Raw genomic sequence first — 13,310 nt, forward strand, 5'->3', positions numbered from 1 at the left:
ACCGCATTTCTGAATAACCTCTCAACCCTTCTCTTCCTTAGATTTTCTGATTAGCCTAATTGTAATGACCCTAAATTTTAAATTAATTTTATAACAAGTAGAGAGTGATTAATTATTAAAACTCTTACTAGTAATTTTGTTAAAGGCTCGGAGCTTAAATTTTACTAAACAAAAATTCAGTTTTATTTTGTTTTTTAAAAAAATTATAGAAAAAAAATTTGTGCCCTCTCTTGTAATTTTTCTGGTGTAATTTTAATAATTGTTTTAAGCTTTTTATTGTAATTTTTTCAATTCTTCTTAGATCAGATTTTTATTTCTCTTTCTCATCTCACTTTCGAAAACACACCGGACGAGAGAGAGAGAGAAATTTAGGGAAAAAAAAAAAAATCCACCGCCTCTGCTCTTCTCCTATCCCAGCGATCGGGTTCACCGGCGTTCTCGATCCTTCCTTCTCCGCTGGTTAGCTCGACGTCGACAGGTGTGTGGGTTCTGTCCGTGTTGCTGTGTGGATGCTTCAAGGTCCTCTTCCTCTGTTTCTTCGTTGCAGATTTGTTCGAACCTTCCTCTGTAGTCTCGTGAGCTGCCTCCTGCTTTGCTGTTGCAGCTGTTAATGCTGCCATAAGTGAGCTCAGAAGCTTCGTTTCCCATGATTAAAGACTGAAGTTGGTATGGGAGCTAGTGTGTTGCTATCGGGGGTTCGAATGGCGGCTCTCTCTCTTCCCCTGTACCACCGTTGCCATTCTTTTGCTTCTATCTGATGCAAGTATGTCCTGTCCCCCTCCTTGCTCCTTGTTTGTTTCGCGTAGGTGCGTTTAAATGGTAGAAACTGATTCGTTTCTTCCTTTTCTTGCTGCTGTGACAAATGTGGGAAGTGAGGATTTATTTTATTTTATTTTAGTTAAAGCTGATTGATCTATAGAAGAAATAAAACTTGGGAGGTTGATTTATTTCAATATTGATATTAAAGAATTTATGGGAATGGAAGTGGATGGGGACAAGCTTGGTATTAATTGAAGGATTAGTGCTCTTGAGGTGTTCGATGGAATTTTATTAGAAGAGTTTTGTTTGGTTATGTATTTTATGAAATCCTATTAATTATGGTGAGAAGTCAAACTCTATTTGATTGAGTTTTAACTTGAACATTATAAATTAAAGAGCTTGATTTTAAGGTATTGTGTGGTTAGTTGAATCTTTAGAAGTTTTATGTGAGGATAATCTATAACTATGGTATTGTTTTATCATTTGGTTGTAAGAATGCATTTAAGGTGTTAGACAAAATAAGTGATCGAAGCATGGTGAAGTTCTTATGGTTGATAATTATAACCTAAAGTATTGCTTTACGGCTTAAATTTGGGGATGTACCTAAGGTATTCAATAAAGTTAGTAATTGATTGATAGAGTATTTGCTAGTGGTCTGATACACACTTTTAATTAACAATTAATTATGAGAAACTTTGTGATATAAATGATGCTGTTGGGAACATTGAATTATTTGGATTAAATATTGGTTGTGTTAATATTAGAAGAAGTTTTATCGAACTTATGGAAAGTTACCTTATTATTTTTATAGGATGTTTGGAAGAAAACAAACTCAATTAAGGTTGGAAGTAGTGAATTTTGAACATTTGGAGTATTACAGGTAAGTGAAAATATTATTTGCAACAATTTGTAGTATTAATATATATCTTTTTCTAGCATTGTTACTTGTTGATTAAATTTCTTTATCTTTTGAAATTATAAAGCGATGGTGAAGAATATTCATATCATGGCATGTACAAGTATTTTTCTTACGAAATATATTTTCAAGATTTTTGAGATTATTATTAGTTCTGGTAATTTTGGTTACTCAACAAATGCATGCATGGACAGTAGTCATGACATTTTATTTTTGCAAATTTTTAATGCTCAAAGCTATTCATGCGAGTTTGACTTTGAAAATGAAAACTATATTTTTATATTAATGATTTTCTTGCATGTTTGAAAATGAATTTGAAGAGAATTTTATTCAGGACACTGGTTGCTAATAGCAAATCTGTTAGCCCTTAGCGCACCATGGTTATGACTAGCTAGTTCGACTTTCGTGAGCATCATACTCATGTTTGTTTTTCATGGGTTTAATACCTGCATTTGTTTTCATAGCTTTAACCCGCGTTTAGTTAGCATTGCCCTCATAAACTGTGTGTTCACGTTTATTTCGTGGCTTCAGCTGTATTTGGTTACTTACCCTCGTGAACTGTGTGTCCATGTTTGTATTTGTGGCATAAGTCGCATTTGGTTATTTACCCTCGTGGACTATATGTTCGCATTTGTGAATTGTTCTAATAAATCCCTAGAAATATGCATTTTTACTTAATTGGTGATTTCAATTTAATGGTTTTCAATTAGTAATTATTGTTATTCTTATTTATTATTTAATCATTTTGATTTGTTAAGATCAAATGTTAAAGCTACTTTGTCATTATAGATTTCAATGTTCTTATTATTGAAGTTATATAAAATTTTTATTTTAAGTTTACAAATTTATTTATATAGAATTTCTTTCTCATCTAATTTATATAACTATTGTATTTTATTCATTTTGATTGTACAAAATGTTATGGTTGGGACGTTATTCACTGAAAAGTTACTTTGGTCTCAGGTAGCATAGTTGATGCTGTACGGCTTGCTTACCAATGATGGATGTCTTGCTAAGTTGGGTGGAGATTTGTTCTGTAAATATATTTTTTATTGATGTAAATATGAAATTTATGTATTATGTCATAAAAAATGTGATTAGGTGCTCCTCATAGACAATAGTTAGGATCCTTATTTTGCTATATACTTTGTCTATTGGCTGGAAGGAGCAAAGTTCCTGGTTATTGTGATTTTCTAATTGAACATTTTGTTGTAAAATTTTTGGGATGGTCCTATTTATAAGGAAAATTTTGCCAAAATTTCGACAAGAATAGGGAAGCTTCTATGAAAATGATCACGCATGTTATAATTTAATATAAATATAATTTTTAGTAATAGGAAGATTTCTTTTTAGGGCTTAAAGGATGTGTGATATGGTTCACATTCCGTACCGGTCACTCATTTTTCAGGATGTGACACTAATATCATTGGTTAGAATCTTTACTAGAGGGAGTGTTGGTGATATCAAACCTGAGCCAACTAGCTAAAACTTCCAATACCTCCTGCATCTCCCATCTGTCACTCCATTCTGCTCCATTTGCTGATTTTTTTTTTTTTCTTGAAGTAGCATTAAATTTCAGCAGAATCAGTTTCTATAATAGTGACTTTCACTTTTTGCTGTAATATTAATGCTAAGGTTCTTTTGATAGAAAAAACGTCATTCACAAATGGAGATTCTGCTTGCAGCTAGATTACCTTAATTTGTCCTTCACATCGCCTCTTCCAATGTTTCTCACCCTCACTCGTCTTCTCTTCACCTACATTTACCTTCAGCCAACCCCTTGCTTGCCAAAATTCATCAACGGCTTTCCTGATATTATTAATGTTTCTCACCCTTACTCATCTTCACTCCACATACATTCACCTTCAGCTAAACCCTTGCTTGCCAAAATTCATCAACATCTTTCCTAATATTATTAATGACTTTTGTAAGATCTGGTATTTTTTGCTAAGAAAACATCACATTCCTCTCCTTCCATACCAACCACATAATCCATGCAAAATAAGCAAACTGATAATCATCAAACAATTTTTTCAAAGTTCACCATAGTAGTCTCTTCAAGTCTCATACCTAACTCACTGCCAAACCATATTGATTTTGCCTAGATATAAAAACATGGCATGCTCAATTGTTCCCACCTCTTCATAGCAAATTGGACAGAAGGCATTCGTACCCCATTTTCTTTTAGTCAAAGCTTCATTTATAGGAACTGCTCCTGCTAAACACCTTCATAAAAAGTTGAATAATTTTTGGTAATGCCTTCACCTTCCTCACTGTCTGCCAAACAGATTCTTTTATAATAGTAGAAAGCCCTGCTCTTTTAACAGCATTATTCTTCATATCTCTTGGCTCTATAATATCCTTTCTTGACCTCATATTTCTAGCTATTTTTCAAATAACTTCATCATCTCGAGTTACTTGGTTGAGGCATGCCCTTAATTTTCAACAACACTTGGTTTGGTAACAATCCTTCAACAACTTCCACAGACCACCATCCTACCTTTATCACCTCTGCAACTTTTCAGTTTTTCATTTCCCTTGGAACATTGCAATCATCTCCCAGACATCTTTCTAAGTCCATCACCCATCTATTTTTTTCACAATCTAATTCCCTTGCCATTCCTTACTCTCCAAAATAGATATTTCTCAAATAAATTTCTTCCCTCAAGCATACTTTGCCATGTTCATGATGTTTAATGCCCCACTCCATTCTCCATATCTGAGGCTTTGTACTACTTCAGCCTTGCAGCTTTTCCCTACTCTTTCAGTAGTATATGCCAATGCTTGATGTTTTGTTTTATCCTTACACCTTTCCCAAATTATTCAATGTCCTGAATAACCAGAATATTACATACCATGTCCTTTGTATTTCTATCAGTACTTCTAGAAAAAATATTTCAGATTTACTTAAATTTGCCATCTGTCTCGAAGCCCTGCAACAATCATCGATAATCCAGAATATTGGACCACAATATCTAGAATATTGCATACCATGTCCTTTGTACTTGTATCAATATTTCCAGGAAAAAAATTCCACATTTACTTAAGTTTGCCATCTACCCCAAAGCCCTCCAATAATCATCAATAATCTCTCCAAGTTTCTAGCAATTAACTTCACTTGCATTCATAAAATAGGTCTTTTTGGTGAAGATTGGACCGTTTAATAGAATGAAAGATTGTTTGCATAAATTTAAAATTTTAGTGTTATGAATGGTTAAATGTCATGAAAATCATATGTGCATGCCTAAAAATTTAAAAGAGCTTTGCACAATTTATACGTTTGGTTATCTCAAAGCAAAATTGTGTGTCAATAATGAGTTTGACCAATTGTACAAGAGGTATGAATGAGATTATTGAGTATGACGCATCAGTAAAAGTTATGATTGATAAGTAAAATACTAAAAGTAATGATTGATAAGTACAAGTTATGATTGATAAGTAAAATACTAAAAGTTGATGTGCTATCAAGTATTCCATACCAAGCATTTGGGATTTGGTTGGCAAAGAAACACAGCACTGCTTTCTTCTTGTTAGGCTTTCTCGACTTTTGGAGCTTCAAAGACTCAATCAAAATTTTATCAAGTATGAAATATCTATGTGTGTTCTATTCATTGGTTTGTGTATTTATAATTTTCATGACTATAATTTCATTGACAGGTTAAAAAAACATAGTAGCCTCTTTTATTTTTGTGTCAAATGTGCAAAGCTTTTGTAGATATGTTATTTTTTTATTTGTTTTAAATATACTATCTCTTTGGCATTTCTTAGTTTCAATCACTCATTAAAATATTCTGTTAACTTTTAACTAAGTTATCTTAGAATATTATGTTAATACATGTAATGTATCAATGAGTTTTGAACATTCAACCCTATTGTCACACTCCAAAATATGGGAGTGAACAGCATGAGATATATATCTAAACACACATTCCTTAAGCTTAATTAAAGAAATGTTCCATTTTACAAATTCTTTTCATTTAAATGAAATCTTAATATTTTTGTGAAAATTTCAATAGAATCTCCCTTGTAAAAGGAACCTCCCAAAATACTACAATACAAATTTTCAAAGAAATATTATAACTTGTAGGAGCTCAGTTTCTTCCAGCCAATAGTCAAAATATTTACAAAATAAAGAACTTAGTCATAGCTTATGTGGAACGCCTATAACATTATTTATAAAAGTACAATATATAGATTAAAATTTTACATAAAATAGACATTAACCAAAATGGCATCACAACTTTGGTCTAGTAACAAAATCCCTTGAATGATCAGATAGAGATATAAACTACCTAAGACCAAATTTTTTCTAGTGAATAACATCCCAACCATAACATCCTTGTAAAATTAAATGAATAAAATACAGTAGTTACATAAATTAAATAAAAAAATAATTCAATATAAATAAATTTGTAAACTGGAAATAAAAGTTCTATATAATTTCAATGACAAGAACAATTGAATCTTTAATGACAAAGCAATTGCAACTTTTGATGTTGACAAGTTAAAATGATTAAATAAATAAATAAGAATAATAATATTTATTAAATTAAAAACCATTATGCATGAAATCACCAATTAATAAAAAGTTCACACAATTTTGGGGGATTTACTAAAACAATTCACAAACGTGAATACACAATCTACGAGGGTAAATAATCAAACGCAGCTTATATCACGAAAACAAACGTGAACACATGGTTCATGAGGGTAACTAACCAAATGTGGTCGAAGCCACAAAACAAATGTGGACACACATTTCACGAGGGTAATACTAACCAAATGTGGCTCGAAGCCATGAAAACAAACGCGAGTATAAGACCCACGAATAAAAAATGTAAGAACAAAGCTCACAACAATCAAACTAGCTAGTCATTAACTATAGCACCAAGGGCTACTGGAACTGTCATTTGCAACCAGTATTCTATATAAAGTCCCCTTGAAATTTATTTTTAAACATGCAAAAAAATCATCACTTTCAAAATAAAATTTTCTATTCTCAATATCAAACTCACATAGATTGTTTAAAACATCAATCCTTTTAAATATAAAAACTCACAACTAGTGTTTCATAAACTTTTTCACCAATTTCATGATTGTCTTTATTGAATAAAATAGTACTAAAATTTATAAAAGCATTTTTGTCAATCTTATAAGGATATATCATGACAACTTCAAAAGCTAAACAAATTTAATTAACAACAATAATTAATACTAGGGAAACATACACTAATAACTATAAATTGTCAAAAATAATATTTGATAAAAAGAAATTTGTAAATATATAAATTGATTGAGACATTATCTATTTACCTTTAATATTTCCAAGCGCAAAATTCACTCTTTAAACCTTCAACCCTTCCTTACTACCTTAATTGATATTTTTTTCTCCAAATCTCCTATTCAATAATACAAATTTTAGTGACTTTTATCCAAGTATAATTAACTCCCTTTCCATGACAACACTATAGTCACTAAGTTCCCAAATCAATCTGATATATACCTAAAGTCCTTCAGTCCTCACAATACTTTTTGTGTGTGCGCGCGCACGCGCGCAAAACTTTGTCTATATTACACTTGTCTTTTCAACTCGCCTCAAACACACATAACTAAATTTTAATCAAGATATATATACATTACAGGCGTGCACACCCAACTCTATTTATTTAAAAAAAAATAACTTCTATAACCCACTTTATCAAACACCTTACGTGCACCCCAAAATAAGTCATAAATCAACACCATAATTTATAAATCATCAACCGTGCAATTTCTAAAATTTAATTAACCACCCAATAACTACATAATCAAAATCCTCTACAAGGCTAAGTTGAAATCAATAACCCATACCAAATACACCCTCATAAAAATTGATGGAATTCACCAATTACATAATTTGATAAAAACTCCTTCTAATAGATAGTTTTGTCAAATATCTTTCATACATTAATTCTTAAGCTCAAATCAAACATATTTCCTCCTTGATTGCAACTCCCAAAAATTTTACAAAATATATATTTGAATCAACCAACCCCACAAATTCCATAAAAATAATTGTCTACTAATGATAGTTTATTTAATCAATTAACTCATCATATATACAATGTCATTATATAACAAGACTCTCTCTTAGTCATCTTATTGAACACTTTGTAGGCAATAAACCTCACACTATGACCAAGCTTCTACTTATTCAACTTTTACTTCCCAAAATTCTCCAATATCAATATTTGCATGACTATGCTTTTAAACAACTAAACACATTTTATTATTATTTGTTTCTTTCATTTATTTATTTTAATAGCTCCATAGAATTTAAATCATAAACACCTCCTTAAGGATTGCAAAACTTCATTCTAACTCACTTGAATCTCACTCAAATTATCTCCCATCAGCATAATAGTAATAGTTAAAGAGGAAATTAAAAAAAAAACCCAAATCAGCAATGCAAGACAAGAAAATTTCAGTCTTAGCCATTAGAGCACTCACACACACATGAAGCCACCAATAAAAGAGAATGAATTCGAAGTTCCTCACCTGAAGCAACAACTACCCTTGCAAAGAAGAGGATAAAGAAGATTTGAAACTCAGATCGACAATGGCAGGAGTTGGAAGAAGGAGATGCTGCTGTTCGAATCAAGAAGAAGAAGTTGAATGTTATAGGAGACATACGAAGAAGGGGAGACGGAGGAGAAGACTAAAGACAGTGATCCCCACGGTGGCACATCAATAGAGAAGTAGGGGAGGATGAATGGACCTCAAATCAGAAAAAAAAAAAAAAAATAGAGCAGCGGTGGAACATTACCCTATTTTCACTTGCAACAATTTGAACTACGAAGGAAGCATGGATGAGTGAATGAGGGGGCTGCTGGTCAGTGCGCTCTCTCTCAGTCAACCTCTCCTTCTTACTCGACTGAACCAAAATGAGGAAGGGAGAATAAAATCATGACCTTAAGGAACCACCATAGTAGCAGACGAACATTACCCCATGGTTGCCGGTAGCAAAAGAACGAAGTGGAGGAAGAAGGTTGAATCTTCGAAGAATGAAGATAAAGAAGAAAGAATAAGAAGTTGCTGACTTAACCTCTGCCACTCTCTCTCTCTGTTTTTTTTTTTTTTTGGTTTAGGGGAAAAATGGTAATTACGTGTAAGAGGCAAAAATAATAGCTCCCTTTTTTCGTGCACAGTCAGAACTTAAACACAAGACCTAAATAATAAGTGCCAATAGAAATTCCACTAAGCCACTAATGCATGATACTCTTCCTCCAACAATTACTAAACATACAATAAATTTTTCTTAATATTTGATTTAGCTTTATAATTATAATATGGGTTATTACGCCTATTCTATCTTATTTTTATCACTAGAGGTCAAGGTGTGCGAATTGAAGTACACATACTTGATAAAATTAAATTTGATTAAATTTTGCTATAGGTAACATATTTTTTGATACACTGTGGTGCTTGTATATTTTACTAGATTGCGGATACATATCCTTATGTGGAATATACTTGGATTGGAAGTTTAGATCCATATTTTAAGGACAAAAGTATTGGATCAAGATACTGGAAATCAATATACTTCTTAATCACTATGGTGGTAACAATTGGCTATGGCGATTTGCACCCTGCCAACCTGTTGGAGATAATATTTGGTAGCATTTACCTGCTTTGCAACTTTGTGCTTGCAGTTTATTTGGCTACCAATATTCAAAAGCTCCTCTTTGATGAAGTTGATACCTCGAAACTTGTAAGTTTAATTTTTAATTAATATTTTCATATGCTTATTATAATATTTCAGATGATACCTCAAAACATATAAGTTTTGTTACATTTGATGAGCAACAAAAATCAATTCAAAAGAGCACCTATAGTGACAAATTTTTCCCAACCATTGAAAAAGTATATTTGTTCAATGGAGTTTCAAGAGGCATGCTATTATCCTTGGTTAGTTGATTGTTATTGTCACATCCTAAAATATAAGAGTGACCGGCACAGAATATGCACATAAACATACATCTCTTAAGCCTAACTCAAGAAATTTTTCATTTTTTTATACTTTTCATTTAAAATGATGCCTTAATATTTTTATAGAAATTTCAACAGAATCTCTCTTGTACAATAAGATCTCCCAAAATTTTACAATACAATTTTCGAACAAATCTCAATCAACTAGGAGCTCAACTCCTTCTAGACAGCAAGCGAAATATATGTCGAAATATGGATCCTAACTATAGCATATGTGGAGCACCTAAAATTAATTTACAAAATACAGTTTTATAATTCAAATTTTTCATTAAAAGGCAGCTTAGTCTACAGCTCCTCCACTTCCCACTCAGTGATAAAGCCCTCAATAATTAGCAAAAAGTTCATCTTCAACTAATGAATTTGAGATCAAAATAATTTTTAATGAATAGCATTCCCAAAATAGAGTTTAAAAGAATTAAAATACTAAACTAAAATAATCATGTGAAATAATTGAAACGATGATAATTCAGCATAATACCTTTAAAAGTCTATAAATCATACTCATAATCGTAAAATGAGAATCAGTTGGAAGCACTTTATTCTATCATGCTTAAAGAAAGTAAATTACTCACACATAATTCAAAATAGTACACTTAGTAATTAAAATAATTGGAATTTTAAATGAACAAGTTAATCAAAATTTAAAAATTTTGAGGACTTAAGAGAATAGGTAACAAACATGGACACACAATCCATGGGGGTAAATAACTAAATGTGGCTTACGCCACGAAGACAAACATGAACACACAGTCCATGAGGGTAAGTAACTAAATGCGGCTGAAGCCATGAAACAAATGTGGACACATAGTCCATGAGGGTAAGGCTAACCAAACGTGGCTCAAGGCCACAAAATCAAATGCGGGTACAAAGCCCACGAATAACAAATGTGAAAACAAAGCTCACAAAACAAACTAGCTAGTTATTAACCACAGCGAGTTATAGGCTAACGAAACTGCTTTTAGCAGTAGTGTTCTGTTTAGAGTCCTCTTGAAAATCATATTTAAAACATTTGAGAAAAATAATTATTTTTGCAATAAAATTTTCATTCTCAATGCCAAACTCGCATGAATTGTTTCAAATCTTAAAATTTGCTAAAAGAATACCTCATTGCTAATATACAAGCTTGCATTAATTGAGTAACCAAGAAATTTCAGAGTTTAATAAGTAAAAATGCCTTCATTAATTTTGGAAATATATTTCTTGAGGAAAAATAAATGCATATATCATAATTTAATTCCAAAAACTAATATAATTCATAAGAGTAAAATATTTCAATAAAAGACTATTAAGAATAAATTAAATGGGGTGCTATTCACTTACCTAAAATTTTCTCAAAGTATAGGGTCCTCCTCTTACCACATTAATCGATTTTCTCTCCTTCCAAACTTCCTGTCATTCTACCAAATCCAATATTTACTTCTTTCAACTTCTAAAAAATTTCTCCTCTTCACCCCATCCTATATAAAATATAACTGGTCTTAGTAAGCTTTCTACAAGTTCCATAATACTTTACCATAGCATAGTTATATGATTTTCTCTCAAACCTTATTATATCAAACAACTAGCGTGCATAATTTCCAAACCATTCATTATACCTTTTCAAGCTTTAATATCTTACCCAACAATTTCTAAACCTCCATAATCAACTTCATCATGCTTTTCCAATCAATTTCCTATTAAGAATTTGTTTGAGCCTAAAGAAAATTTAACCCACTGCTATTTTCCTCGAGTAAGAACCAAAACGATTACAGTGAAATTACACGTCAAAATCATGCTCTTCAAACTTGTTTGATTCTCAACCCCTCATACTCCTCAGCCACAGCAACAAAAATAGAAACAATAATTAATCCATAACTTCATCACACAGCGTATAAATGCTCACCACCAAAACGTAACAGAGGAAGAAAGAAATTCTCACACACACCACTAGGGGACACAAGCAGGGAAATAAAACTTGCAAGAGGATGATGCTCCGCAACTCAGATGAACAATTTTAATTAACCGTTTTTGTGAAAAAAATCAAAACTCCTGACAAATTATAAACAATTTTCATTAATCCACGTAATTTAATTAAAAGCATCTTTGAAATAGGACCCGGAATGTATTTTATGCTAGAGTCGTCTCTGAACATATAAAAGTCATTTGTTTAAGAACCAAAAATCAATGAAAATAAAGATGGCATAAAGATGCTTTGAAGAACAAAGAAAAGGTGATCGTGGGGTAGAAAGAACTAAGAACAGGCCCTGTGAGAAGCAAAGGCGCGAATGGATTCCACTAGATGTCAATTTTCGTTATATGAAGCAGAGATAAATGAAGACAGTTAAAAAAAAAAAAACTACAGATCTAATCAAACTGCGTGTAAACGCAAAGTTTAGCACAGATCAGAGATGGTTTGATGGAGAGAATTGAAAGTCGTAAGAAAAGAAGGCAACAACAGATCATACCTTCTGCTTCTGGGTTGTCTCTCTGCCTTTGGATCTGCGCTTTTCTCTCCCCTTCCGTCTCTCTCTCTCCCGCCCCCCTGTCTCTCTCACCCAAAATATCTTCAACTCTTTCTAAAATCTTATTATTTATTTATACGGAATTTGCTTTTTATTCAGCCACGCCGAGTCATTTGAATTGGAAAAAGAAAGATAACCAGATTTTGCAAAATCATAACAGCATAATTCTATATATACATATATATATTCTTATTCATTTGTTTCCGTTTTCAAAATTATTATTTATTTATTTATTTTTAATTCATAAAAACATATATCTCACATAATTTGTTTGTGTTTTTTTTATTATTTTAAATAATACGAAGATAGTTTTCTTATACTTTGATACAAAATTTATTAAAAAAATATTTGGCATAAAAATAGGGGACAGGGTTTGTTCCGTACCGTACGTTCCGTGGAGGAAGGCAAAGTTATGAGATCCTAATAATGAAGGGAATTGCTAAAAACCCGAAAAAAATAATATTTATTAAAAATGATCTTGAAAATAATAATGATTGAGATTGACCAAATACTAGAATATAAATTTTAAAATATAAAATCGTCCCTAACTAAATCTTGTATATTTTCTCTAACCACATTTGAAATTGAATTTGACAGTAACAATAGTAAATAAATAAATAATATTAGAAATCAAAGCAACTGAAAAATTTAGTGTCTTGAAGACTCGCAAGTTTGAAAAAAAGAGGAGTTAAATATCATCATCACATGGGCACTGAATCAATTCATCGTAATGTTAAATAAGTCCTATAAAGATAAGTTCACGCTAAAAAATCTTTTAAACCCATGAAAGAAATAAAATGTAATAATTTCTTAAAAATATTTTTAAATTATATTGCTTTAATTTTTTAAAAGTAATAATTTTAAAATTATAATCAATTAATTATTTCTTAAAATTTATTGATTTAATTAAATTTAATACTATATTTTGTTTTTATTTATGTGAAATTGGAATACGCCCAACTTTATTTTTAAAATATTTTTTTATAACTTATGTAATACCATTAATTTTAAAATACTATTAATATGTTTTATATTAAAATTATAATAATTAGTTATATTTATCTTGGTCCTTCAGTCTAATTTTAATTTTTATGATCTTTACCATA

General features: G+C 31.2%; 1 long non-coding RNA gene across 1 annotated transcript; it reads right to left on the reverse strand.

Moving 5' to 3' along the window:
• Positions 1-259: 259 nt before the first annotated feature.
• LOC129285189 (uncharacterized) lies at positions 260-12,224 on the reverse strand. The gene is made up of 2 exons (XR_008587100.1): positions 12,148-12,224; positions 260-850 (listed from the first exon to the last, which is right to left on the reverse strand). It is a non-coding gene; the product is annotated as an uncharacterized LOC129285189 (long non-coding RNA).
• Positions 12,225-13,310: the final 1,086 nt, after the last annotated feature.

Source organism: Prosopis cineraria, unplaced genomic scaffold (assembly GCF_029017545.1).
Source record: "Prosopis cineraria cultivar Desert tree isolate PC_DT_omini unplaced genomic scaffold, ASM2901754v1 PC11, whole genome shotgun sequence".
NCBI classification, from domain to species: Eukaryota; Viridiplantae; Streptophyta; class Magnoliopsida; order Fabales; family Fabaceae; genus Prosopis; species Prosopis cineraria.